The sequence below is a fragment of the Poecilia mexicana genome, unplaced genomic scaffold (genome assembly GCF_051168715.1).
Source record: "Poecilia mexicana isolate PSO_F unplaced genomic scaffold, ASM5116871v1 scaffold_17, whole genome shotgun sequence".
Classification (NCBI taxonomy): Eukaryota; Metazoa; Chordata; class Actinopteri; order Cyprinodontiformes; family Poeciliidae; genus Poecilia; species Poecilia mexicana.
Genome location: NW_028263386.1, coordinates 16,986,555 through 17,014,273, shown reverse-complemented (window position 1 = coordinate 17,014,273; position 27,719 = coordinate 16,986,555). Strand labels below are relative to the sequence as shown.

Here is a 27,719-nt window from a genome sequence, read left to right as displayed (position 1 = left end):
CCTGAGGATAAATCCCAATAAATTTATTATTTCTCAGAATTTTTGAGTGTGAATTAAAATCCTTAGTACGAAGTTTGAACTTTTTTTTTTTTTTTTTTAGAAATAAACAATTACCCACTGTCTTTATTGCTGTCATTTTGCACCGTGAGTCAGAACCACATGTGCGAAGCTTATAGTCAGTCTGTTTTCATGGTGCATACTATATTGGTGAACCTGGTCACCTATAGCAGTATGATGATAAGTTTTAGTTATTGCACTATTTTGTTGGGCCATATTTAGCTGCACTGGTGTTTAGCAAGGGCAAGCCTAGCTATTTGAGCATACTGGTTTGTTATTGTGTTACTGGTTTAGTGTCACAATGCTGGGTAGAAATAACAGTCTTTCTTTGGCAGTCCCAGTTAAATTTCTTTAGGAATTTAATTTGTCTTGGTATATACATACAACCTTATGTGGTCCATCAACTGACCAAGCTCCACACCAAGCGTCTTACAGTGTTCCAGTTTCAGCCATCCTCAAAATGGGATCAAAAATTAAGATAAAAACAGTTTTCACAGTTCTTATGGGTCCCATATGGTCTAGCGGTTAGGATTCCTGGTTTTCACCCAGGCGGCCCGGGTTCGACTCCCGGTATGGGAACCTCTTGTTTCTACAATTTCCCTGAGAGTAAATCCCAAAGGGATGAATAAAGTATCTAGAAACTTGACTCATCTATATTTGCATCAAAAAAAATGTGCAGAGGCAGTGAGAAGGCTCAGAGAGAGGTCTCGCAATGCATTGTGGGAAAATACATATTTCCTGTGACTATTCATATTTTGCTTACATAAATTTATTATTTCTCAGAATTTTTGAGTGTGATCCTTAGTACGAAGGTTGAACATTTTGTTTTAGAAATAAACAATTACCCACTGTCTTTATTTCTGTTATTTCTCAACGTGAGTCAGAACCACATGTGCGAAGCTTATCATCAGTCTGTTTTCATTGTGTATAGTGTTTAGTCTTTGAACTGTAGTGATGAACCTGGTCACTTATAGCACTATGATGACAGACTTGTTATAAATTTTAGTTATTGCACTGTTGTGGTGGACCATATTTAGCTGCACTAATGTTTACCAAGGGCAAGCCTAGCTATGTAAGCATACTGGTTTGTTATTGTGTTACTGGTTTAATGTCACAATGCTGGGTAGAAACTAACAGTCTTGCTTTGGCAGTCCCAGTTAAATTTCTTCAGGAATTTAATTTGTCTAGGTATATACATACAACCTTATGTGGTCCATCAACTGACCAAGCTCCACACCAAGCATCCTACAGTGTTCCAGTTTCAGCCATCCTCAAAAATGGGATCAAAAATTAAGATAAAAAAAGTTTTCACAGTTCTTATGGGTCCCATATGGTCTAGCGGTTAGGATTCCTGGTTTTCACCCAGGCGGCCCGGGTTCAACTCCCGGTATGGGAACTTCTTGTTTCTACAATTTACCTGAGGATAAATCCCAAAGGGATGAATGAAGTATCTAAAAACTTGACTCATCTATGTTTGCATCAAAAAAAATCTGCAAGAGTCAACAATATGTCAAACAAGAAGGCTTCACTTTCACATCTCGGGCTTACATTACCTGAGACATTACACAGTTATCTCAAGGCAACTTCACATTAATAATGCTGTGCAAGACAGACATAACTTACAAGAAATATTATGGAAATTTAATATTGCTCCATCCTCACCAGTTTCACAACCAGTTTCATTCTTAATGTATTACGTCAACGTTAATGCGGCCCGAACCGCTGCGTGCACCCCCACAAAAGTGGTATTAAAACGTTCAGCTTGATCCCAAGAAGGAAGTTACTACTTTTAGTGGGATTCTGAGTTAAAATGGCGACATAAATGGCGAAAAACGAGGCAGGGTGTCTCACAGAGACAGGAATCTTTCTCTCTGACACACACATACACAGCACTACGGAAGAGGATTAGGGCCACTGGAAAGAATAAAAAAACAAATCTGACTTTAATCTCAGAATTCTGAGATTAAATTCTGGCCACAAATATCGCTCCTTTGGTCTCAAAGTTGGTCATGACATTGATACCCATACCTGCTCCCATAAGATGTTTTCAAAATTTTGCTAGGGCTTACGGTTTTTTGTCAGGCTCCTTGAGACCGACGCTTGGTGTCTCACAAGGATAGAAACTCTCTCTACCATTCTGATAGAGCCAGCCCAGATGGCGATCGTTAATTACCATACCAACGGGGCCCAGACAGAGGCAGTGAGAAGTCTCTAGCGTCCTAAGGGTACCAGTCTCGGCCATCCTGACAATGAGGTCAAAAATTAAAGTGTAACAGTCTTCACAGTTCTTATGGGTCCCATATGGTCTAGCAGTTAGGATTCCTGGTTTTCACCCAGGTGGCCCGGGTTCAACTCCCGGTATGGGAACCTCTTGTCTCTACAATTTACCTGAGGATAAATCCCAGTAAATTTATTATTTCTCAGAATTTTTGAGTGTGAATTAAAATCCTTAGTACGAAGTTTGAACTTTTTTGTTTTTTTTTTTAGAAATTAACAATTACCCACTGTCTTTATTGCTGTCATTTTGCACCGTGAGTCAGAACCACATGTGCGAAGCTTATAGTCAGTCTGTTTTCATGGTGCATACTATATTGGTGAACCTGGTCACCTATAGCAGTATGATGATAAGTTTTAGTTATTGCACTATTTTGTTGGGCCATATTTAGCTGCACTGGTGTTTAGCAAGGGCAAGCCTAGCTATTTGAGCATACTGGTTTGTTATTGTGTTACTGGTTTAGTGTCACAATGCTGGGTAGAAATAACAGTCTTTCTTTGGCAGTCCCAGTTAAATTTCTTTAGGAATTTAATTTGTCTTGGTATATACATACAACCTTATGTGGTCCATCAACTGACCAAGCTCCACACCAAGCGTCTTACAGTGTTCCAGTTTCAGCCATCCTCAAAATGGGATCAAAAATTAAGATAAAAACAGTTTTCACAGTTCTTATGGGTCCCATATGGTCTAGCGGTTAGGATTCCTGGTTTTCACCCAGGCGGCCCGGGTTCGACTCCCGGTATGGGAACTTCTTGTTTCTACAATTTCCCTGAGAGTAAATCCCAAAGGGATGAATAAAGTATCTAAAAACTTGACTCATCTATATTTGCATCAAAAAAAATGTGCAGAGGCAGTGAGAAGGCTCAGAGAGAGGTCTCGCAATGCATTGTGGGAAAATACATATTTCCTGTGACTATTCATATTTTGCTTACATAAATTTATTATTTCTCAGAATTTTTGAGTGTGATCCTTAGTACGAAGGTTGAACATTTTGTTTTAGAAATAAACAATTACCCACTGTCTTTATTTCTGTTATTTCTCAACGTGAGTCAGAACCACATGTGCGAAGCTTATCATCAGTCTGTTTTCATTGTGTATAGTGTTTAGTCTTTGAACTGTAGTGATGAACCTGGTCACTTATAGCACTATGATGACAGACTTGTTATAAATTTTAGTTATTGCACTGTTGTGGTGGACCATATTTAGCTGCACTAATGTTTACCAAGGGCAAGCCTAGCTATGTAAGCATACTGGTTTGTTATTGTGTTACTGGTTTAATGTCACAATGCTGGGTAGAAACTAACAGTCTTGCTTTGGCAGTCCCAGTTAAATTTCTTCAGGAATTTAATTTGTCTAGGTATATACATACAACCTTATGTGGTCCATCAACTGACCAAGCTCCACACCAAGCATCCTACAGTGTTCCAGTTTCAGCCATCCTCAAAAATGGGATCAAAAATTAAGATAAAAAAAGTTTTCACAGTTCTTATGGGTCCCATATGGTCTAGCGGTTAGGATTCCTGGTTTTCACCCAGGCGGCCCAGGTTCAACTCCCGGTATGGGAACTTCTTGTTTCTACAATTTACCTGAGGATAAATCCCAAAGGGATGAATGAAGTATCTAAAAACTTGACTCATCTATGTTTGCATCAAAAAAAATCTGCAAGAGTCAACAATATGTCAAACAAGAAGGCTTCACTTTCACATCTCGGGCTTACATTACCTGAGACATTACACAGTTATCTCAAGGCAACTTCACATTAATAATGCTGTGCAAGACAGACATAACTTACAAGAAATATTATGGAAATTTAATATTGCTCCATCCTCACCAGTTTCACAACCAGTTTCATTCTTAATGTATTACGTCAACGTTAATGCGGCCCGAACCGCTGCGTGCACCCCCACAAAAGTGGTATTAAAACGTTCAGCTTGATCCCAAGAAGGAAGTTACTACTTTTAGTGGGATTCTGAGTTAAAATGGCGACATAAATGGCGAAAAACGAGGCAGGGTGTCTCACAGAGACAGGAATCTTTCTCTCTGACACACACATACACAGCACTACGGAAGAGGATTAGGGCCACTGGAAAGAATAAAAAAACAAATCTGACTTTAATCTCAGAATTCTGAGATTAAATTCTGGCCACAAATATCGCTCCTTTGGTCTCAAAGTTGGTCATGACATTGATACCCATACCTGCTCCCATAAGATGTTTTCAAAATTTTGCTAGGGCTTACGGTTTTTTGTCAGGCTCCTTGAGACCGACGCTTGGTGTCTCACAAGGATAGAAACTCTCTCTACCATTCTGATAGAGCCAGCCCAGATGGCGATCGTTAATTACCATACCAACGGGGCCCAGACAGAGGCAGTGAGAAGTCTCTAGCGTCCTAAGGGTACCAGTCTCGGCCATCCTGACAATGAGGTCAAAAATTAAAGTGTAACAGTCTTCACAGTTCTTATGGGTCCCATATGGTCTAGCAGTTAGGATTCCTGGTTTTCACCCAGGTGGCCCGGGTTCAACTCCCGGTATGGGAACTTCTTGTCTCTACAATTTACCTGAGGATAAATCCCAGTAAATTTATTATTTCTCAGAATTTTTGAGTGTGAATTAAAATCCTTAGTACGAAGTTTGAACTTTTTTGTTTTTTTTTTTAGAAATAAACAATTACCCACTGTCTTTATTGCTGTCATTTTGCACCGTGAGTCAGAACCACATGTGCGAAGCTTATAGTCAGTCTGTTTTCATGGTGCATACTATATTGGTGAACCTGGTCACCTATAGCAGTATGATGATAAGTTTTAGTTATTGCACTATTTTGTTGGGCCATATTTAGCTGCACTGGTGTTTAGCAAGGGCAAGCCTAGCTATTTGAGCATACTGGTTTGTTATTGTGTTACTGGTTTAGTGTCACAATGCTGGGTAGAAATAACAGTCTTTCTTTGGCAGTCCCAGTTAAATTTCTTTAGGAATTTAATTTGTCTTGGTATATACATACAACCTTATGTGGTCCATCAACTGACCAAGCTCCACACCAAGCGTCTTACAGTGTTCCAGTTTCAGCCATCCTCAAAATGGGATCAAAAATTAAGATAAAAACAGTTTTCACAGTTCTTATGGGTCCCATATGGTCTAGCGGTTAGGATTCCTGGTTTTCACCCAGGCGGCCCGGGTTCGACTCCCGGTATGGGAACTTCTTGTTTCTACAATTTCCCTGAGAGTAAATCCCAAAGGGATGAATAAAGTATCTAAAAACTTGACTCATCTATATTTGCATCAAAAAAAATGTGCAGAGGCAGTGAGAAGGCTCAGAGAGAGGTCTCGCAATGCATTGTGGGAAAATACATATTTCCTGTGACTATTCATATTTTGCTTACATAAATTTATTATTTCTCAGAATTTTTGAGTGTGATCCTTAGTACGAAGGTTGAACATTTTGTTTTAGAAATAAACAATTACCCACTGTCTTTATTTCTGTTATTTCTCAACGTGAGTCAGAACCACATGTGCGAAGCTTATCATCAGTCTGTTTTCATTGTGTATAGTGTTTAGTCTTTGAACTGTAGTGATGAACCTGGTCACTTATAGCACTATGATGACAGACTTGTTATAAATTTTAGTTATTGCACTGTTGTGGTGGACCATATTTAGCTGCACTAATGTTTACCAAGGGCAAGCCTAGCTATGTAAGCATACTGGTTTGTTATTGTGTTACTGGTTTAATGTCACAATGCTGGGTAGAAACTAACAGTCTTGCTTTGGCAGTCCCAGTTAAATTTCTTCAGGAATTTAATTTGTCTAGGTATATACATACAACCTTATGTGGTCCATCAACTGACCAAGCTCCACACCAAGCATCCTACAGTGTTCCAGTTTCAGCCATCCTCAAAAATGGGATCAAAAATTAAGATAAAAAAAGTTTTCACAGTTCTTATGGGTCCCATATGGTCTAGCGGTTAGGATTCCTGGTTTTCACCCAGGCGGCCCAGGTTCAACTCCCGGTATGGGAACTTCTTGTTTCTACAATTTACCTGAGGATAAATCCCAAAGGGATGAATGAAGTATCTAAAAACTTGACTCATCTATGTTTGCATCAAAAAAAATCTGCAAGAGTCAACAATATGTCAAACAAGAAGGCTTCACTTTCACATCTCGGGCTTACATTACCTGAGACATTACACAGTTATCTCAAGGCAACTTCACATTAATAATGCTGTGCAAGACAGACATAACTTACAAGAAATATTATGGAAATTTAATATTGCTCCATCCTCACCAGTTTCACAACCAGTTTCATTCTTAATGTATTACGTCAACGTTAATGCGGCCCGAACCGCTGCGTGCACCCCCACAAAAGTGGTATTAAAACGTTCAGCTTGATCCCAAGAAGGAAGTTACTACTTTTAGTGGGATTCTGAGTTAAAATGGCGACATAAATGGCGAAAAACGAGGCAGGGTGTCTCACAGAGACAGGAATCTTTCTCTCTGACACACACATACACAGCACTACGGAAGAGGATTAGGGCCACTGGAAAGAATAAAAAAACAAATCTGACTTTAATCTCAGAATTCTGAGATTAAATTCTGGCCACAAATATCGCTCCTTTGGTCTCAAAGTCGGTCATGACATTGATACCCATACCTGCTCCCATAAGATGTTTTCAAAATTTTGCTAGGGCTTACGGTTTTTTGTCAGGCTCCTTGAGACCGACACTTGGTGTCTCACAAGGATAGAAACTCTCTCTACCATTCTGATAGAGCCAGCCCAGATGGCGATCGTTAATTACCATACCAACGGGGCCCAGACAGAGGCAGTGAGAAGTCTCTAGCGTCCTAAGGGTACCAGTCTCGGCCATCCTGACAATGAGGTCAAAAATTAAAGTGTAACAGTCTTCACAGTTCTTATGGGTCCCATATGGTCTAGCGGTTAGGATTCCTGGTTTTCACCCAGGTGGCCCGGGTTCAACTCCCGGTATGGGAACTTCTTGTCTCTACAATTTACCTGAGGATAAATCCCAGTAAATTTATTATTTCTCAGAATTTTTGAGTGTGAATTAAAATCCTTAGTACGAAGTTTGAACTTTTTTTTTTTTTTTTTTTAGAAATAAACAATTACCCACTGTCTTTATTGCTGTCATTTTGCACCGTGAGTCAGAACCACATGTGCGAAGCTTATAGTCAGTCTGTTTTCATGGTGCATACTATATTGGTGAACCTGGTCACCTATAGCAGTATGATGATAAGTTTTAGTTATTGCACTATTTTGTTGGGCCATATTTAGCTGCACTGGTGTTTAGCAAGGGCAAGCCTAGCTATTTGAGCATACTGGTTTGTTATTGTGTTACTGGTTTAGTGTCACAATGCTGGGTAGAAATAACAGTCTTTCTTTGGCAGTCCCAGTTAAATTTCTTTAGGAATTTAATTTGTCTTGGTATATACATACAACCTTATGTGGTCCATCAACTGACCAAGCTCCACACCAAGCGTCTTACAGTGTTCCAGTTTCAGCCATCCTCAAAATGGGATCAAAAATTAAGATAAAAACAGTTTTCACAGTTCTTATGGGTCCCATATGGTCTAGCGGTTAGGATTCCTGGTTTTCACCCAGGCGGCCCGGGTTCGACTCCCGGTATGGGAACTTCTTGTTTCTACAATTTCCCTGAGAGTAAATCCCAAAGGGATGAATAAAGTATCTAAAAACTTGACTCATCTATATTTGCATCAAAAAAAATGTGCAGAGGCAGTGAGAAGGCTCAGAGAGGTCTCGCAATGCATTGTGGGAAAATACATATTTCCTGTGACTATTCATATTTTGCTTACATAAATTTATTATTTCTCAGAATTTTTGAGTGTGATCCTTAGTACGAAGGTTGAACATTTTGTTTTAGAAATAAACAATTACCCACTGTCTTTATTTCTGTTATTTCTCAACGTGAGTCAGAACCACATGTGCGAAGCTTATCATCAGTCTGTTTTCATTGTGTATAGTGTTTAGTCTTTGAACTGTAGTTATGAACCTGGTCACTTATAGCACTATGATGACAGACTTGTTATAAATTTTAGTTATTGCACTGTTGTGGTGGACCATATTTAGCTGCACTAATGTTTACCAAGGGCAAGCCTAGCTATGTAAGCATACTGGTTTGTTATTGTGTTACTGGTTTAATGTCACAATGCTGGGTAGAAACTAACAGTCTTGCTTTGGCAGTCCCAGTTAAATTTCTTCAGGAATTTAATTTGTCTAGGTATATACATACAACCTTATGTGGTCCATCAACTGACCAAGCTCCACACCAAGCATCCTACAGTGTTCCAGTTTCAGCCATCCTCAAAAATGGGATCAAAAATTAAGATAAAAAAAGTTTTCACAGTTCTTATGGGTCCCATATGGTCTAGCGGTTAGGATTCCTGGTTTTCACCCAGGTGGCCCGGGTTCAACTCCCGGTATGGGAACTTCTTGTTTCTACCTGAGGGTAATCCCAAAAGGATGTATAAAGTTTCTTTCTTCTTCAATCATCTGTATTTACATCAAAAAAATGTGCAAGAGTCAACAATATGTCAAACTTTCACATCTCAGGCTTACATTACACAGTTATTTCAAGGCAACTTCACATTAACTGGATAATGCTGTGCAAGACAGACATAACTCTGACAAGAAATATTATGGAAATCTAATATTGCTCATACTTATTCTAACATATCTTTTTACCTCCCCCAGTGATCCCTACCACACTGCTAATAAAATCTGAATTGGATCTTCTACATTTAGCTAATGATAATCACATCCTCACCAACTTCACAACAATGACTTTGGGGCTTGCTAAATGTAAAAAATAAAAATAAGAAGACATTACATTGTTCATTCAATATGAAGCATCCATGAAACTTCATGACATATTTGAGATTGTGTAATGTGTAGAAAACCTCTTTGTCTTTCAAAATCTTGCTCATTTGACATATGCCCCCTTCGGTGATATTGAACAGAATGAACAAGTAAGCATCTATGGACTTATCTGTGTAATTTTGCAAGATAAGAGAAACTCAAATGTCTTTTGAAGGGGTCTTTAATTTTTTATTTCTCCTGTAATGAGAGGTAGGTAGCCATTGTTCCCTGCTGCGTCTTCTTCTATATTGACACATTCTTGTTTCAGAGACATCTTATCCGCTCCCTGTGGCCTTCAGTGCCACCTCGCCACTGTTCTTTATAGATTCCCCCCATGGTAAGTCTAATCTTTAGACACAGCAAGCAAAGTTGCAGTGATCCCCTTTCAAAAGACAAGACAAGGGGAGGTTGAGTTCACAGAATATGACATATGTCACAAAACAGGATCCTATTATACTGATATGACTCTTCCTGAGGCATTCTATTGACAACCCACAGCAGGTGATTGCCGATTAATCTCTCCACCACACTGACATTCAGTGTGTCAAAGCGAGTACTGGGATGGATAGTGTAGTGCTACGTTGAGACTTTGCGGAGGGATAAATACACACAACACCAAACAGTTTCCACCTAGCATTCAGCACAGCTGGTGAACTACTGCCGTGTCTCACATAAGAGGAGGAAATCCTTTTCGAGCCAGGAAATTCTGCCTGTGTGTTCATAATTGCCTAATTGTTCTCACTACAGTATTACTGTCAATTTTCAGGTAAATAAAAAACTGCTTTGCTTGGTATTGTTGTCAGATAAAAGAGGGACAACAAATGTGCTTCTTTTACTAAGGAAGAGTTAATCATTCAAAATGAATGCTATTTAGTTTACGTTAAAGTCCAAGTTGCTTTTCTGAAATATGGAGAGACCAAGAAAGCCTAGTTAAAGAAATAGACTGAAATAGCTTAACTGAAATAGACATTCATATTCAAAGGTCTTATGCATTTTAATTTATATTTATGGCATGTTGGAGCTATACAAGGTTTAGCTAATTTTGTAAGGGTGTAATCAGTGAAAAAAAAAAGTCCAAATAAATTCTTAGCAAAACAAATAAGATCACCCTAATTTGTCATCTAATTGGCCAGTAATTATGTCATAAATCATTATGACAATGACAGGTAGCTCCAATTATGCATGTCATGGTTGGGACAGCGCATTGTCAGATGCTGTCATTCTTAGATATTAAACTGCATAAAACTCACCTTGTTTATTCAGTGTTAAAGCTGTCAAAGGTAGATAATTGAAGAATTTCTTATCTGAAAAAAAAATCTATCAATTTCTCTAAAGTGCACCTTTTATTTTTCTGATTGATATTGAAGCCATAAGTACTATAATTACATAATAATTAGAAATCTATCCATTAATTGTTTCACTCCATTCTGTTCAGGGGTCATGTGGCCAGCTGGTCAGCCAGGGAAGTGTCAAAGTGGATGAAACTGCATCTACTCACCATATGTTTCTAATGTATATTCATACTGTACATTTCCTCCTTACTGTACATTTATTCATCATGCTTTAATTTGACATTTTTCTTCATGGAGTATCGTAGGTTTGTTTGTGTTTGCATTGCAAAAGTGGTGTCTGTCCCAGCAGTCACAGGCATTGACTTCCATTCATTTTTCCTTCATTTCTTTGGCATTTACCCTAGACCTAACAATGGCCAGTACATGTCCAACCCTAAACCTAACCTAAACTCAGTTCATCTAATCTTACCCAAAACAACACTTCTTCTTATGGAGGTCCTGGCTTTGGGCCCCGGGAGGAGCTGTGGGTTCCCACAACATAGCATGTGTTAAGAAAATAGCCCTTGCAAACTATCAAATACAAGGCCACACACACACACACACACACACACACACACACACACACACACACACACACACACACACACACACACACCCACACACAGACACACACACTGCACAACCTGAAAAAAATTATATCTGTTTGAATTGTAGAAAATCAGCTTTTACATGTTTTGCAGAGAGTCTGTTTTAAACTTGTGTTGGGGGCCACTTGGTCTTTAAACTCAATACCAGACAGAAGGAACCCTGCTGAAGTATGCCTTGTCTGACGTTCCCTCCTCTTTTGCACTGTGCATTTGCATTCTGGGTGCGTCTTATAGCCGACGGTGACAGCTATTTAGCATTGTATTTGAATAACTTTAAAAAGACCTCTTCAAAAGAGCGCAGGGATGGTAACAAGAGTAAGAACTAATAACAGATGGTGTTGAAACTCCATGTTCTCATCAGGGGGTATTGCAAGTCCTCATCCTTTTAAGCTGTGAATAATGAAGTGTGCTTCACATACTTGGTTTATCAAGCTCTAAACATCGTAAAATCTGATCAAGGCAAGTTAGAGTAAGTGGAACCGGTCATTATGAATAAAATGTATCAAATGAATAAAGATCTGTAACCCTGAAATGTTTTTATTGGCCCCCTTACTTGAAAAGAGGAGGCGCTGTAAGCATTTACATCAGTTTATCAGAAAAAGTAACTGTACCAAATCACTATAGTACACAATATATAGCACAAACGTGGACCCATAACAAAATGTTTCTCAAGTATGTCAACAGAAACATTTTGGTAAATAGATCATGGCCCAAAGAAAAAAAGACAATGTTTTAGAAGTTGTAAAGGTAGTCACAATGTCTCTGAGAATAAGTCTACTCCCACACCGGAAATGTAGCTTTACATTTCAATTTAAAATCATTTTAATTGAAGACGGTGCTCTTTGTGTTGCATTGTATTCAGGGAGCTCTGTGAGGGAGAACCTCAGCTTGGCGACTGCAGCTCTGAGGTGGAGCTGCGTACAAAAGGTAATGCTCAGTGAGAGCAAGCGTTTTGGCAGCCCCATTTGGCAGCCACGGGGAGATTAAAGAGTTTGCCAATATGCATGAATGAAACAGCAACACTCCATGTTTGTTTTTGATGAGGGGAATGGCATTGTAAGCTCAAGAATGTAACTTTTACATAATACTGCCCATATCTGGAATTGTATTTTTTTTTTCAACAGCTAGGAAAAACTTTGCAAACATACAGAGCTTGAACTTACTTGTTGTCTTCATTCAAAAGGTCTCACTGCTCTGCATCATTCACAGTCTCTTGACCTTATCTCTGTAACTATATTCCCGTGCATCGTGGCAGCAAGTGCCACACGTAATTGGACTGTTAGACTTACGCCTGTTGTCTGCGTCTTTTCATTTACTGTTACCTCCTTCGCACTACCCCTCAAACTTTGTAATCATTCCATTTGCTTTTTAAACCAATGTATCCACTTATTTCTCAGTGTTCTCAGCTGTCCCCTTAAGACTCACTATTTCTGTTGCTCGTCTCCCCTCTGTTTATGGAGACGGCTGTCGCCAGGCAGTGGGTGGTGCAGACAGAGGCAGGGATTAGAGGTCACTTCACAAGTGTAGCTACTAATTACCAGAATTGTAATGAATATTTTCAAAGGGAGATGCTGTGGACACGCAATTCAGACCCTTCATTTCATCTTGTGTTTTTTTTTTGTTGTTTTTTTCTATTTCTAGCCGCTTCTCCCTCAGATCTTCTCCAAAAACACTCGGTGACTTCTATTTCCATGGACACAGGCGCCTCTCCGCACCTGCATGAGCATGTTTTGTAGCACGAGCCCCACTTGGACACATCCACATTGTTGTTTCATTCTAGAGATGACATTTAATTCCACGCGTGCAGCTTTTCCCGGATCAGTTTTCAACATTTATTACACCTGCTGACCTTAAAGTGAAGTCTCTGAGATGCAAAATTGTCCACTTATGTCTAGTAGCATTAGGAACAAGTACAACTCTGTGCAATCTCTTGTTTCTCTATTTCTCTTTCTCTTGTTCAGATACACACACAAATGCAAAATAGCTTGGAGTTGAATGCATTGCTTTCCTCCCTGAATAAGAAATATGCTCTTAAAGTAAAGCTCTAAAAAACTTTATTTTTTTCTGAAATGCACTTTAAGTAATAGATTTTAATTTTAGCCAGTTTAAAATGAGAAAATTAGCACAGATACTAACGATTTACTGACCTCAGCATATCAAATGCTGCAACTAATACTAGCATCTATTTTCTGGTAATTCTACATAACTATTTGACCATATATACAACACTGAGCATTCATATTTTGATTGTTAGTTGAATGTTATATATGTAAAAATATACTAATTTGAGAAGGTGATATCACAACAAAAAATAATCTGCCCCATCCTAATGCAGAACAGAATTTGCCACACAAAATAAATATCATATTGTTGGAATTATATGGAGTTGAAGATTTAAAAAAAAAAATCCATTTATAATTTTATGATTTATTGTCATTCCAATTGAAATGGTTCTTTAACAATATGGCTATTAGCTTCCCTTCTCTTTTCTTTAGCTGTTGTCAACACATTTTCGGATGCATCAGTTACCAGTTTACAGCCGATTATGGTCAAATTCAGCTCTAAAAATTGAACGAGATCTAGTCAGGTCAGTTCCTCTCACATATGTGCAGGTTTTTGTCCCGGCTAGTTGTGCTGACTGTCCCCAATAAATGCAGATTGGTGCAAAATTAGGCAAAAAATATCTTGTGGCGTGATCTTTAACTTTAGAGAGCTATATCATTTTCAAACAAAAACATTTTAGTTGAAGAATCGACTTACTGGTACCGTATTTGGACATTAACACACCAAAGAAATATCATTAAAAAAATTTAGTGGTGCTTTTATTGCATAGAATGTCTCTCAGGCTTTAAATATAAAAATCTGAATGAAACTTTTGAAATTTTTCTGATGGCGGAGCCGATACAGTTTCATCCTGCCAGCTTAATCCTTTAATTTGCCTTCTGAATCTCAAGGCGTCACTCACAGATAGATCACCATAACCTACTGTGCAGCGAAGGTGTTCAGTAGAACCTTTGATTTACAATTTCAGTCTGTAAGTACATCTCTTCCATTTCCAACATCTGAGAGTATCGGCTATAGGTGGCTCTTCTTGTGTGCAGCATGTGCATGAGGGGTTGAAAAATAACAAAAAGAGAAATGTCTCGTTTCAGGTGATGATATTGCAGTCTTGATTGATGCATAGTTCTGCCTCTACCGAGGAATCAATGACATGGTTGCCGGTATGAATCAAGCTCACAGCTGTCAGGACAGTGAAGCACAGCTTGGCTAAGAACTGAGGCAGGTGGATGGATTGTTTTAAGCAAAATTAAACAACTGTGGATTGCAAGACATATTGAAATGTTTATTTCATTTTATTTTCTTTGGTGAGGGAATGATGACCAAAACAGAGGCGGAGTAAACATTTTGTCTTTTTCAGGGAGATATTTTCTAAATGAAAATAATTTTTCTTTGCATAACATTTTTAGTTAGCAAAATGTAAAAAATGATTAAAGTAGGTTTTTAATACAAAGGGATTGATACAAGAAACACTGAGACGTGAAGCCCACTTCTTTTTCTCTCAAGCACTGCTTCACACTGTCTATTATCTGCCTTAAAATGAAGAAAAGCTATTATAGAATCAAGAAGTGTATGCTATAAACTAAAGAGCTCCTTTTATGACATCATAGTTACTCAAGTATCAATTTTAGCTTTTGTGCAAAAATAACTGGAAAGCATACATTTATCTGACTGGGTGTACAGACCTTAAAAAAATGATCTACATTCAATGCATTATAGCGCTTACATGGTTAATTCTATTTTTCTATTACTGGTTTACTGAGAAGATAGATAAGACATGTCTTACCGCATACCCCAGGGTTTATCAAATGCAGTGCATGCATTACATAGAAAAAATAAAAAATAAAAAATTGCAGAAAGAGGAAGATTCACTCATTTGTGACTTTCCAATAATTGGCCAAAAGTGTCTGTGTTCCTGTTTCACTCTATGTGTGCTCCAAATGCAAATCCTGAGAAGAAGCTGTTCAGTCATCACTGTAGATTTTAGTCAGTTAAAAAGCATCTTGACACAATGAGTGAGCATTGTTTCAAGAAACATAGGGGTTGGAAATAATCTGTCTTTCTTCTATGTCTATTAAAAAAAAACTCTTATGAATGAATCTGCATACACTCATCTTTGATCTTTTGATTGTTGTATTTTTAAAATTCAATTTGAAATAAAGAGTCTCGTGCAGTGGATCATATAGAAGGTGCTGCAAAAGGGCAAGTTTTGTCCAAATTTATGGTTTCATTCTTATTTTCATCAAAACTCAAGGAAAAGCCACAGTGGAAATTGGCTCCTTTTAACAATTTGGGAACACTGTTCTCACATACTAAATAGATTTATTTTCATGTGCTCATAAATAATGACAAAGGGAAATTATTTATTTGATCATATTCGGATACTGACTTTATATCCAGTAAAGTTTTAGAAGAACAAAAAAATAAGATTTGTTTTGCATCTGCCTTCTGAAAGTCTCCTGTCTTGCCTCGTGAGCAGACAAATCTTCAGATCCCCCTATGCAACTTTTTTTTTTTTTTTTTTTTTTTTTTTTAGAAATAAGTGCTTTATGGAAAACAGTCAAATAACTGCAAGCCCAGACGTTGGAAACTGATGGTCATTTTAATATCTGGGTTTCACTATTACCAGCAAATTATAAAAACAGGTGCTGATCATTTTGCGGTTTTTCCTTTCTAAAACGTTTTGGCCCTTTTGTGCCAAGTCTTTTTCAGTCCAAGCAGGATACTCCAACCATGCCTTGATTGCATCTACACCAGGTACATGTTGTACTTCCAATCAAGTGACTTGCATCAAAAGATTAAAAATGGTCTTTTGTAGAGAAATATCTTTATGCCACTCAAACAGGTGACATCTTTATTGCTTCTAACTAGATTATAATTTGTTGCATTTTCATTTACTTCTCTTTTTCTCTGGTTTTGTGTTATTTGTTATGCCAATATTCTTAATAACATACCTTTCCACTCTTGGTAATTGACTACACTGCAAGTTAAATTTGTCTGCCAAACTTAATGCTAATAATTATGGAAATACTAGAGAATCTAATTATATTTGATATTTGGACATTTTCAGGGTTGTATTTATTAATTGTTTTTCTAAGAATGTCTTTAAATACTGAAAACAAATCAAGTCTGTTAGAGTATTGTTGAATATATACAGTTAATGCTCACAAACCTGGTAAATTTAAATTTGAATTATTTTAATTTACCCAAAAGATAGATTGTTATAGGAAATGAGAAATATGACATTTCCAAAAAAAAGCACTAATGACGTTTATGTTCTGTTTTTGTGTTTGTTAAATTTTTAAAAGGTTATGCCATAAAAATGTAGCCTTCTCAATAAAACATGATTGAATCAAATCCTTTTTGTAATTACTGAGCAGCTATTTGCATATTTCATTTGAACCACATAATATGTCTGATAATATTTTATCCCTTGCAATTACTTTGTGTAGACCGACGAAAAAATAGCAGTTTCTTTATTTAAAAAAATAAAAAATAAAGGTACATCTTTTATACAATTGTCTGAACGGCACATATGTTTTCATCAAACAGCTTCTGAAGTCAAAGTTGAAACGCAATCAGATTCTTTGCATCATTACAATATTCATTATTCTTTTAGGCTCCTCATTTAGATCCTGTTGTGAAAGATCTGTAACAGGAATCAGATCTCACACATACAATCTGTTACATAGAAGCCAAAGCCTTTGATTCTGTTCCCTGTTGGCAACATCAGCTTGAATTTTGGGAGTGTGTGAATCCTAACAGAAGGGTCAGAGCTGCAGTGGGAAACAACATGTGTGGGACACATCTGAAAAGATTTTCAGCTTTGATATTCAGATCAGCCAGTGCCCTGCTGAAAAGAGGCTTAGTATTGCCACAAACTGGAGTACATGCATGAAAAGGCATATTGACTCTGTACAAACTAAACACACACAGAGGTCTGATTGCTTTAATCTTACTTAATGACTCAGAGTAGGACCAAGGTTGAGGTTTCATGAGTATAAATGTATAATTTTGAGCTACAGGGTGCTCAATTTATTCAGTAATAAGAGAAACTCATCATTCCTTTGCTATTTCCTTTCAAGGTATCGTCCAACTCTTTTAACAACTGTGTTATAAAGGAATTGATAAACTCCTTGAGGTTGTTTTCAGATGCATTTATTGACTCACACATTGCAGATAATCTATGTCTGACAGAGAGCTTTTTGTATTAGTGCACATTAAAGTCTGTGAATACAATTTGACTTCTTCAAACAGGTCATTTGTATCATAAAAATATCAATGTGGAAACAAGTTCCCTACTGAAAATAAAGAATGACACATTTCCTGTTTGAATTTAAATATGGTTTTCAGTAATTTGCCTGCGTAGCTCAAGACAAGACAGGACTTCAATCGTAAATTATTTAAATTACACCTGAGCATAATGAAATTTGACTTCTTTTCATTTGTTTTCTCTCTCACAACTGGAAGAAAATCTGTCCACCCTTGTTTTGTCCACCTGTTCAGTATATGCATAGGTCAGCCAAGCTAACTTGTGAATAAGAACCCCCCCCCTCCCCCCACTGTGTTGTCAACTTTCTAAAAAAAAAAAAAAAAAAAAAAAAAAAACACCATAAGCTTTTTCTGCAGTTTGGACTACATTAAATCTTATATTATGTCGGACAACGTTAAACAGCTTTTGATGCCCATGTGCATCACTGAGTATCAACAGCTGATTACGCTTCAGTCGGTTCACTGGTTTCTCCTGCCTAAACAGCTGCGGTAGTTCCTGACTTTTTACAGTCAAGGCTGTAGTTTTTGGAGATGCTTTGACCCTGTAGTCTATCAATCAAAATCTGGGTCTTGTCAAAGTTGGTCCAATCCTATACTTGCCCATTTTTACACTTCCAGCACATAAACTTCAAGGACAGAATCTTCAATGGCTGTCTAATACATCCTACTGACAGCCAGGTGCTATAACAACATAATCAATGTTTTTCCCTCCACCATTCTGGGGGTCAGTAAATCTCTCTTTTCTATAATGTATAAAAATAGTTTATAATTTTCCTGCAGCGTAATACTGCAAAGCTTATCAAGAGGACGTATTCATGTTTTACACAAATCTGAGTAATATCCCTTCTAATATTTTCATGTCATATTTAATTTTACTTGTTAAGGTTTCACCCACAGGAATTTTAGCAGTAATAGATCAGTGTGGTCTGCTCCCATCCTCTCATTGTTTCAGTCTAATTTCCCTTGTCTAACCTAACTGCCCTCTACGTTTCCTGGTGGTATCTCATTAGAATACCTATTGCTCTATTTCTAAACAGACCGGCATCAGTGGGAGAGCTTTATTGTTAGCAAAGCAAGCCAAAAAAATTGAGTTACTGCTTATATTGACCCACAATATGTGTTTCTGACCCACAATGAGTCATGCAAGAAATTTCTAATTTAAAGAAGGGGTTACGTACATATGCATAGTCCTTCACAACAGTCCTCGCATTGCAGGCAAGTAGATTTTCTCTCCACATGCATAATATCATGCATGCTGAATTTATAGGCAAAACGATCAGGCCTCCGGGGCTCAAAGGGCTGGCTTAGCGCCTCTCTGCACAGCCTCAGCTGCTATGGCCAGCATACGCTTGTGATTGGCTTGACAGCTTCATTAAAAAAAAGAGAAGGTGATTGCTTTCTGTTCCATTCTCGCAGCATGCATGACTAACCAGGCTCAGCTGTCAGTAGGAGGGACCCACTCGAGTTTCTTTCCATTGGATTTATGTCAGTTTTAATACAAAGCTCTTACATAAGGATGGCTGTACCTTTCACTGCTGTCCTGTTATCTCAGGATTTTAACAAAGATGTTCACCGTGTTTACATGCACACAAAAGAACAAAATTATAAACAGTTCCTTTTAAAAGTTTTTGTATCCCTGGAACTTTTTTTTTTTTTTGGCATTTTGAAGAACTACAGTCACAAATTTTAATGTGTTTTATGTGAAATAATTTTTGCATATTTGACGGAAGAAAATGGATGCATGGTTTTCAAAATATGTGCACCAGCAAATCTCAAAACAATGCTTTTTTTTAAATTTCTATTCATACCCTCTACTTTGATACCGAAGAATAAAATTCATTGCAAAACGTTAGTAAACAAATTGCGTCATGAAGATCAATGTTCATGTCAGATAGGTCAGGGATAAAGTTGTGAAGAGGAGGGATAAGCTGCAGACCAACATCACACGTTTTAAACATTTAATCACATATGTGACACTCATTTGGTCAGATGGTTTACGTTAAAAATATTGTGTAGAGAAAATGTAACATTGCTAATCACTCTGACCACACAATGCATCATGCTGTGGTGATGTATTTTTTTTCTTTTTTTTTAGCAGATGCAGAAAAGTTGATCCAAGTACATGGGAAATGGAGGAGCTAAATTAAGGCAAATCATGCAGGGAAAAAAAACAATGACAAAAAAGCTCATAGTTAAATGGTATAGATAAAATTGTATTCCTGAGTATAATTACTCCTTCATACTCCAGAAATGATGTTTCTGGAGTATGAAGTCACAGCTTGAAAATTGCAGGTCACAGATACTCTCTAACCAATTTGCCTGTGCTTGAGCATCACTGCAAAAATGACATAGTCCATAACCCCAATGACTTCCTGATGTAATTTCAGTGGCAAAAGGAACTTTGAGATGAAACAGAGCAATAAATTCCGTGTTAGCAGGAAACAATCTAAATGTTTCAAACTTCATTACTTTTTCAACTCACATCTCTCAGATTTTTTTTTCTTAGAAACTGATTTTAATTATTTGTCTTCTGTTGTTCTTTTAGGACTTTCCAATCTTTTTTTTTTTATCTGCATAGTTTCACTAAGAAACTCGTTTAGTTCTTATCCTTAAAATTAAAGCATAAATCTAATCTCCTCTGCTTGTTCTAGCTTATTCTGACTACCATAAGAAGTAAGGCCTGCGTTTGAAGAAAAATCAAAGTTTGATCTTTTTTTCTAATCGTACAGCCATTACACAGTTGATTACATAGCTCTATCTAGCAAAATACTTTTTTTTTTTCTTCATTTACAATTTACATTTCTCCAAAGGGCTATTGAATGGTGAGGCTTCTGTCTTTGATCATCACACTCAGCTATCAGTTGAATGTTTTGCAGAGACCTAGTTTCACTAAAGTAAAGTTTTCAACTTTTCTCACAAAGTTAACCCTAATTGCTGACCAATTCTGATAAAATATTACTTGGCATTTAGTTTTTAGAATAGAATATAGTGTTGGATTTCCATTTCTGATTTACAGAAAGCACAGGAACGTCTCCATGACTGGCTAGGTCAAAAAAAGGACGGGTAGGTCTTTTCTGTGGATTTAGCAGAGCCACACCTCTGACACAAACATAAAATGTAGCATTGATATCCTTTCTCTTTTCTATGAAATGCTTTTTTTTTTTCCATATGGAGGATTTAGAATTGGAAGTGTATGTGCATGAGCGGTGAGAGTCAAAAAATATTGGATTCTTGCTGTGACAATCATACAACAGAAGAATGCAGTTTACAGGAAAGAAGGAATAGTCTAAAAATGTACACCACTTCACTTCAGCAAGCTACTCGCCGCATGCAGAACCATTCTAAGAATGACATTTGTTATTTGAACAAATTGTTGTTACCCCAAACACCTGCTATTAGGTTCATTTGCATAATCTATAGACCACAATGCATACTAAATGACCAGCAGTCATTTAGAGAGATTTAAAGCTTGCTGATCACTCAAAGCGATTTTACGGTGCAACTCTCATTCACCACTGTGCTCACTCAAACATGCTCACACATCGGAAAGCAGATCAGTGTAGATTGTGGGGTTCAATGTCATGCTTATGGAAACTTTGACATGTGCTGGGAGGAAGATGGAATCAAACGCACAAGCTCCTGATTGCCAGAGAACTACTTCTTCCACCCTTCCTGCTGAGCAGCAGTGTGCATGTAGATGTTGAGCTTAGTCTTTTCTTTTCTGGTATCTTAAGTAGCTTATTTCAAGAGAAAGATTGGTTTATAAAATGCTTTATGTACACAACAAAAGAAATGTTGTCTGTAAATCAAGGTCTAAATTATATTGAAACCTACCTGGCAAAAACAAGTAGCATAAAAAAAATATATATATATCACAAAATCATCACATCGTGCCCAGATATGAAAAAAATGAGAAACCAAGTCACTAAAATCTATCAATCTGGAAGAGGTTAATCACTTATGTGGCTCGAGGGCTCCAGCAAATCAATTTGCTGTGCTGGAGCCCTAGTCGATTTGTGGATAATTTGTCATTATCCACAAATCGACAAAATATTGAACAGTGGTACCAGCCTACCAAAGCTACGTCAACGCCACACTGAAGACCTATCTAGAAGGTCATCATGGGACCCAGAACAATGTCTAATTGCAGGAGGCCTCACTTGCCTAACAGTCAACATTCATGACTCAGCAACAATAAGATAGTTCTTCCATGTTTTCTAATGTTCCACGTGTCCTTATCAAATGTGTAAATATAAATACAACTAAAGATGTTCATTAAAAAAAACAGCATTACAGGTCTAGTTTTCTCTATTTATTTGCAACCAACTTTTTTTCATATTATTTACAAACATTTAATATGTGTAGAATGGCTGTTACGTTTCTGAATCAATTGGGGATTGATGCACTTTGTTGGTGCATTGGAATATAACATATAAATTCACCAGTGCTTCAGAGAGATCAGACTTTTGACTGGTGCTTGACGGGATTTGAACCCAGGACCTTCTAAGACACCAGCACTGCCACTTAACCAGTTTGCAGTCACCGATCTCACCCAATAAAGAAAATCAAATGCAATGTTCCACCAGTTGCGAAGAAAGTGGATTTGAATTTATCACTTGTAACATAGAGGTTGTTATTCAGGCAACCCATAGCTTCATTTAAAATTCTCACATTTCGTAAGCAATTACATGGCTTTCCTAATCTCGTGTTTCAGACAGTCAGAGAGACAGCTGCTGAAGTGTTTCATTCTTATCTCTTCTGCCCGCTGCAGTTTCCTCTCTGTCTTTGCTCACTTCTCCTCCATCTTCCTCAAGTTATATGTCTGGCATGTGTGGTGACAGCGAGTCCTTGGCTCACATTGGCTCTACTTTTCAGAAGATAGAGTACATGCCAAGAATTATCAGAGCTAGGTCTGCACTGACTTTTTTGTTTTGGCAGAAGCCTACCTTTCAATGTGTCATTGCAGCTTTGCCCACAGTTTCAGACAGGCTGCTTAGAGCAAAAATATCTCAGTGTCTCACCCACAGCTGTTTTATATAAACGTGTCGCAAAACCAAATTCTTCCGCACACGAGCCTGGATTTAACAGGCTACACCTTGGATTGGTCAAACCATATATCTGCAGTGGGACAGTGAGCTCTTCTTATTGTGGACCACAAGGCGAGTGATATGTAACTCATATTGCAGCACAACTTCAAAGACAAACCGAAGCAAAGTCCAAAAATCAGTGAGTAGATAAAACAAAAGACAAAAGTAGAGAAGAGGATGCAAAGTATGAGTTTCAGCAAAAAGGTTAATCAGAGCATTTACTACTCCTCTAAAACGTCACAATTTAAATCAAATTATTCCTGATGTTTGTGTTAAACGTATTCCAGATAAAGGCGCTCTTTTCCATGTGCAGAGCTTCAAACTTACTATGTTCATCTTTCGCTTGATTGAACAGGATGTGCCAGTGGACAGTAAACTCAGCTTGCCGCACATTTTTCCTGATGGCTTCAAATGACTCACAAAGAGAAAGAAGCTTGTGAGTGTTTGCCTTTTACAGGCTCCGAACTGGAAGAACACAGACAGACCAAAGAGAAACGAAAGGATAAAACTATTGAGCAACAACCTGGCAATGGAAAAACTGACTTACGTAGCTAAAGGGAAGACTTCAAAGATATCTGGTTTCTCTTCCTACGTCTTTTTATGTTGTTTGTATGTCGGTGTAGCAGAAAAATTCTAATAAAGATTTCTGCAAAATTGTTAAGAAGGGTAAAATACAAATCTGTAGTGTTACTAGTGTTTGTCGTAACCTGAATATGTGAAAAAGATTCAGTTAAAACTGATTTACACTTTGAGGAGATTCATTTATAAAGTGTTTATTTTCATTTTCTACATGTAGCAACAATAACACATTCAGGGTTTTTTTTTTCTTTCATAAGTGGCTTTTTTGGGGGGTTTTCATGCATTTTTAACACTTTCCCAGATTCAAGACTGTAAATATAACATTTCTACATCTAAAGCTCTTGATAAATCTGCAATGATAGAAGTGGTAAAATATTTAACAACGTGCCTGTGAAAACTCAGTCACCACCTGCCCCTCAAACACACTCAAAACTTATAAAACACAGTTTTCTGACTAAAATAGCAAAGTTAGGCTGGATTGTCAGCTGAGGCTACAATTTCCCCCGAGTCACCAAAGAATAATATGTTCAGCAGAAGTAATTCTCAGCATCACCTTTAATCTCTGGCAGATTTGCGGCTGTGTACTTACCAGCCTACAGTATCAGTGGCATGTCAGCCACGTTTATTTTGGATGGCAGTTGCAATCTCCTCCCGTATCAAATGGTGGGTCAATCCATATCTCATTACTCTTTGCAAACAGTATCATCTTTTCTTTTTTTTTTTTTTTTTTAGGATTCACAATGCATAGAAATAAATTTAGCTGTTTTAATATCTTGGATGGCTTATTTGATAGCACACCCGGCACACCCGTAAAAAAAAAAAAAAAAAAAAAAAAAATTAGAATACTGCAAATCATTTATTATTTTTTTTTCTTCCAAAGCTGCAACATTTGAATTCAATGCCATTTCACACTCTGAAGCATTTATTAGTCATATTCTTATCTCAGCTTTTACTCCAAAATCTTTTTTCCTCCTCATACCCGTCTTTGTTATTATTATTCACTTTTTTCCCCCCTGCGATGGCTCTGAAGCAGGCCTTTCTTGTGTGATTTACTTTCTATTAGGGGATTAAAAATCAATTATGCAGGAAGCCATGCGTAGGCGTGATTATAGCTGCGCATGACGGCACCATTCATCACAGGACCACTCATCTCTGCAGCCGTTAGCTACACAACACACAGGGACAGCCATCCTTTACCGCGAACTCTGCCCCTCGTCTTTTAACCAGTCTAAATGAAGTAGATCCACAATATATAATGAAATGAATAATTTGTCCAGTTTTGCAGTGAAAAAAAAAAACACACAAAAAAACACAGTAAAACGAAAACGAAAGTGAAAGTTTCTCATAATAAATTCAAATAATTTCAGATTGTTTTTGTAGGATAGATTCAGAGGCTTAAAAATGCCTGAAGAAACGTCCCAAGGTCACATCCAGTGTTTTATTAAATAAATCTCCATCCACTGTGTAATATTTGGATGCCGTCACTAACGTTTGGGGTGGGCTAGTTATGGTTGATCTCCCCATCCCAGTTAATGTTACAACCAATTGTGCTATGTTCCAAATATATTTCACTCAAAGTAAGACATTTTTGTAATCTCTGACAATATATTCTTTAAATATATTTACATGTGCATGTTTTGATTTGAAAAGTTAAAATGTGCAGAATACCATAAGGAAACCGACACTGTGAAACAGGATTTTTTTCCCCTTGATGATTTCTTCTTTTTTTTGCTTTTTTTTTTTGGTCACACTTAAATCTTGTCAAATCTCAAATAATCAAACAAATCTTCATAGATTAATGAATTGTCATGAACTCCCGGTAATCATGAAGTGTGATTAGCCACATTTTTTGGAGGGAAAGTACTCTCAGAGTAAACAATCAAATAATTTAATTAGACCACAAACCAGGTTAGAAAGTGTTTCCCTTTTGATGTTCTGCAGAATTTTAGTGACACAAATGTTTCTTTCTCCCGCACTGCAACTACTAAAACCAATTTAGTTTCACTGGGTCAATGATTATTGTCTTAAAAATCTACGCTCATTTCTGCTTCCTGATTACTTTGAAGAATGACTCTAAAATGTTTCATTTATACTTCATTTACATTCAAATGATGTCTGTCCACACCATTTGGTGAAAAAAAACGACACAATCCATCATAATTCCAGGTTTTGCTAAAAGTCAAAGGTGTCACTGGTTATTGGACAATTTTCATATAATATTTCTCAAAATATCTCTTTGAAACAATTTGTAAAGTGCAGCTTTCCATGTCCTTGCTTATAACGACATGATGTTCTTTGCACTTCTGGATTCTGGACACTCCCTTAAACACTCAGAAGCTCAGATATGTATCTGTAACCATTTCCACCAGAACAGTAGAACTGCAAAGCTCTGGAGAGATCTCTTTGATTTCAGCCGATGTAAGTTTTCTTGTTTAATACTGAGAAACCTTTTCATATGTAATCAGTTAGGATTAACTCAGCCGATATTGTTTTGTTCTAATGGGAGCAGGGTGGTTTAAAATGCTAACAGATTTTAGATTTTTCTTCACCTTCCAATACTTGTTGCTCTCAATTTCCCTCATGTTTTCTATTCTTATGTTATTTCACCTTAAACCCCATCAGCTCGTTTTTTGGACTAATTTGTTTTGATTTCTTTGTATGTGTGAATTACTTGGGCTGTTACTCTAATAGCTCCATTAGAAATATTGTAATTAAGAAAAACACTTGACGTGTGCTTTTTCAGCTGAATATGAGTTTTTTTTTGTAAATTTAATGTGTGTCGCATTTACCTCTTAGCTGTTGCTGAACAGCTTTACTCATGCCATTACTCCTGACGTCATGCCCTTCAGAATAAATTACACAGAAACGAAATGAGAGTGATAAACCATGTATTATTTCCTTTAGTGGTATTTGTTGCTACGTGTAGAAATTACTTTTGACTTTAACATGCAGTCTTTTAGTCAAATATGGCCCACAGATTCTTGCTGTACCTCAATAACTCATATTTCACACTGTCATAAAAGTAGCACTGAAGCTTCTCACACTTTGTTTTTTTATTATTATTATTATTTCAGTACACTTCTGGAATAGATAGATGAAACAAAGGCATTTTGCCCTTTGCCCGCTGAGAGTCCTTTTGAAAAACTTTTGAAAAACTAATGTAGAGTTGTAAAGCTATACTGCAGTGTGCTGAGGAGAGAGCTGCAATCCTTGTAAGGTTGACAGGAAAAACCATTGGGTGATAAAGGTAGTCTTTTAGTGAGGATGCATTCTGAAGGCCCTGGAGGCCTGGGCACAGGAGGTGCACTTAAACAAGCCCCCTTTCATCCTGACATTCTATCATATTCAAAGCCAACCAAGTCTGTATAAGATACATCCTACACAGGTGCAGTTTTGCATGACAGACGACACAAGATTCCTTCCTGTCCCAATCTACCTCTCACCAAAGAAGGAACTAGAGACGGAACAGCGATAGTCATGCAAATGTAACATTTTGTCTCCACATTTTTTTTTTCTCACATGTTACATTTTCCCAAAAGTTCTTCATGGTGTCATTAACTTTAGTGTTTTTTTTTTTTATATCTCTATAAAATATTTAACTATACAAATTTGTAAATAAAATTAATTTGTTTATTCATTCATTCTTTAGTTCAAATTTACTCCTATTCATAGTGTTGCATTGTTTTTTTGTTTTTTTTTGTTTCACAGCATCACCTGTTTCTTGAGGACAAAGACTCAACTTGATCAAGGTTTTGCAAAGTTTTTTTATAGAACCACTGATCAGACCCCCTGCTGCATTGACACTTCCTCGTAGTCTAGTTCTAGGCTTCAAAACATAGCTCACAAAAAGCCGTTTTTATGGGAGGGGAACAATGACTGCGAGGCAGAGCATCTGATCTGAAAAGCCTTCAGTGGAGGTCACATCTACAGGAGTGTGCAACTTATTTTATAAAAAGATTTTTTTTTTTTTTAACTGAGAGTTGTGAATTTTTATATCGAACCATGCAACTATTTTGAGCGTAAATGTTCAGTTGAAATAGTATAACCATTGTTTTTAACTAGCATGCACTGCAATGTCAAAGCTGGGCTGCATGTAGCATATTCTACATCACATGAAACTTGTCAGAGTTTAGCGGAAGATGGAAGTACAAGACAGTTCTAGAACAAAACCTGATAGAGGTTGCAAAAGACTAAATATTGGGGCGAAGGTTGACATTTCAGCAGGACTATTTGAATTTGGTCTAGACTGCAACATATACATAAACATGTGTTTTAGAATGGCCCAGTCAAATTCAACTGAGAATCTGTGGCAAATCTTGTAAATGGATGTCCTCAGGTTGTTCCAACCATACTGAACTTGAACAAGTAATGGTCAGCATTTTAAAAGTTACTTGTGGACCCTAACTGCATTCTACAAATGTTTGACCACATTATTCTGATTTTATTTATGAAAACATTCCACATTATCACGTTACGCTACTTTGTGTTGGGCTCTTAAATAAATACTTTAGAAATGCAAATAGAGGTTTGTGGTTGTGATCTGATGAAATGGAGCTAAAGCGGAAGTTCA

At 37.2% G+C, this 27,719-nt stretch overlaps 11 non-coding genes across 11 annotated transcripts; all 11 read left to right on the top strand.

The window, feature by feature from the left end:
- The first annotated feature begins 564 nt into the window (after positions 1 to 564).
- On the top strand, positions 565 to 636 carry trnae-uuc (transfer RNA glutamic acid (anticodon UUC)). The gene has a single exon. It is a non-coding gene; the product is annotated as a tRNA-Glu (tRNA).
- A 745-nt stretch (positions 637 to 1,381) lies between these two features.
- On the top strand, positions 1,382 to 1,453 carry trnae-uuc (transfer RNA glutamic acid (anticodon UUC)). The gene has a single exon. It is a non-coding gene; the product is annotated as a tRNA-Glu (tRNA).
- An 899-nt stretch (positions 1,454 to 2,352) lies between these two features.
- On the top strand, positions 2,353 to 2,424 carry trnae-uuc (transfer RNA glutamic acid (anticodon UUC)). Its single transcript has one exon. It is a non-coding gene; the product is annotated as a tRNA-Glu (tRNA).
- A 584-nt stretch (positions 2,425 to 3,008) lies between these two features.
- trnae-uuc (transfer RNA glutamic acid (anticodon UUC)) lies at positions 3,009 to 3,080 on the top strand. Its single transcript has one exon. It is a non-coding gene; the product is annotated as a tRNA-Glu (tRNA).
- Positions 3,081 to 3,825: 745 nt separating this feature from the next.
- trnae-uuc (transfer RNA glutamic acid (anticodon UUC)) lies at positions 3,826 to 3,897 on the top strand. Its single transcript has one exon. It is a non-coding gene; the product is annotated as a tRNA-Glu (tRNA).
- An 899-nt stretch (positions 3,898 to 4,796) lies between these two features.
- trnae-uuc (transfer RNA glutamic acid (anticodon UUC)) lies at positions 4,797 to 4,868 on the top strand. Its single transcript has one exon. It is a non-coding gene; the product is annotated as a tRNA-Glu (tRNA).
- A 584-nt stretch (positions 4,869 to 5,452) lies between these two features.
- On the top strand, positions 5,453 to 5,524 carry trnae-uuc (transfer RNA glutamic acid (anticodon UUC)). The gene has a single exon. It is a non-coding gene; the product is annotated as a tRNA-Glu (tRNA).
- Positions 5,525 to 6,269: 745 nt separating this feature from the next.
- Positions 6,270 to 6,341, top strand: trnae-uuc (transfer RNA glutamic acid (anticodon UUC)). Its single transcript has one exon. It is a non-coding gene; the product is annotated as a tRNA-Glu (tRNA).
- An 899-nt stretch (positions 6,342 to 7,240) lies between these two features.
- On the top strand, positions 7,241 to 7,312 carry trnae-uuc (transfer RNA glutamic acid (anticodon UUC)). The gene has a single exon. It is a non-coding gene; the product is annotated as a tRNA-Glu (tRNA).
- A 585-nt stretch (positions 7,313 to 7,897) lies between these two features.
- trnae-uuc (transfer RNA glutamic acid (anticodon UUC)) lies at positions 7,898 to 7,969 on the top strand. Its single transcript has one exon. It is a non-coding gene; the product is annotated as a tRNA-Glu (tRNA).
- A 743-nt stretch (positions 7,970 to 8,712) lies between these two features.
- On the top strand, positions 8,713 to 8,784 carry trnae-uuc (transfer RNA glutamic acid (anticodon UUC)). Its single transcript has one exon. It is a non-coding gene; the product is annotated as a tRNA-Glu (tRNA).
- The last annotated feature ends 18,935 nt before the right edge of the window (positions 8,785 to 27,719 follow it).